At 41.5% G+C, this 1293-nt stretch overlaps 1 long non-coding RNA gene across 1 annotated transcript in view; it reads left to right on the top strand.

The window, feature by feature from the left end:
* Positions 1 to 435: 435 nt before the first annotated feature.
* LOC107757436 (uncharacterized) overlaps positions 436 to 1293 on the top strand; it is a 2149-nt gene continuing 1291 nt past the window's right edge. Inside the window, exon 1 of the long non-coding RNA XR_001641937.1 lies at positions 436 to 559. This is a non-coding gene — a long non-coding RNA (uncharacterized LOC107757436). The remainder of the gene's footprint in view (positions 560 to 1293) is intronic.

Below are 1293 nucleotides of genomic sequence, written 5' to 3'. Positions count from 1 at the left end.
CGACGACGCGGAAGTTTCAACAAAGGATAAATGGATTTCCAGCACTGAAAATCCCTTGCAGTAGCTCTGTTACTAAATGTATTTAAAATTGGTATCTCTGTTCAGCTGTCCGGTGTAGACCGGTGTAGACACCGTGTCTGTGTTTGAGCAAAGAAAACAATCAGTAAAAATATAACGATCAGTAGCTATACTAAACATCGCACATCCTGCGATGTGACTATTGCAGATGCACACATCGTGATATCGATGCTGAAACGATATATCGTGCAGCCCTACATTCAGATCTGTCCACTTGTGATCAGATCACAGTACTCATGTTAATATGTAAACAGGGGCACTGTGTAACCGCAGAGTCATGTTAACAGAATGGTTCCTGCGAGGGATATGGTTTGTCAATGATTGTATTATGTAACTCTTTGCAGCTGGTCCAAAAAATCCTGCAGACTAAACCTGGTGGAGACGCAATCATCAGGGAATACAACAAAACCAAAAGCTTGACTGACAGCACCAGGAGAAAGATGATCAAGATTCTTACTGCAGATATGACTGAAAAACACAGGTAACCTGATGCCGTCCCAGATGATTCTCCCACAGAACACAAATGACAATATTAGAAGATCTGGGCCCATATTCACAAAACATCTTAAGGCTAAAAGTAGCTCATAACTCGCCGATTTAGGAGAAAATCTTAAAAATAATGGGCGTGTCAGTCCTAAATTTACTACTCCTAAATTTTAGCTCTAAGAGTATTTCACAAAGTGTTTTAGCTCTAAAACTAGCTCCTAAATCTGTGAAACGTTAGGAGTAGTGAAGAGGACTCCTAAGTCACTAAGACCAAGCCACAAACTATCCTAAAAGGGCTGTTGGCGGCAGTCTGCCTCTGAACGTAAACATTTTAGAAACATTTGACGAACTCCTTTGGTTTTGGAGGTTATCCCAAATCCAAATTTTTCTTTGATTATATCCTTGTTTTCATTAACCAGTTGGGCAAGAAGTAACAGCTTTTCTTGCATCCAGTTTGGTTTTCTTTTACGTTTGCATGTATTACTGTAACGAATCCTTATTCTACTCTGTACATGAGGGCAAGGGAAGCATGACACTGACAGCATGAAACAATTACAAAATAAAAGACATGAAAACATGAATATGAAACAAAACCCAAACACCATATTACATATCCCCCCCTCTAAGGGCGGCTCCAGACGCCCAAAACAAAATCCATAAAAGTCCAGGAGGGTGGTGGAGTGGAGGCGGAACTGGGGGAGGGACGGAGGGCCAGGCCCATGAAGCGGA

The sequence above is a fragment of the Sinocyclocheilus rhinocerous genome, unplaced genomic scaffold (genome assembly GCF_001515625.1).
Source record: "Sinocyclocheilus rhinocerous isolate Xijiao unplaced genomic scaffold, SAMN03320098_v1.1 scaffold1705, whole genome shotgun sequence".
NCBI classification, from domain to species: domain Eukaryota; kingdom Metazoa; phylum Chordata; class Actinopteri; order Cypriniformes; family Cyprinidae; genus Sinocyclocheilus; species Sinocyclocheilus rhinocerous.
The sequence above is the reverse complement of the archived record's forward strand: the minus strand, read 5'-3'. Positions and strand labels throughout refer to the sequence as shown.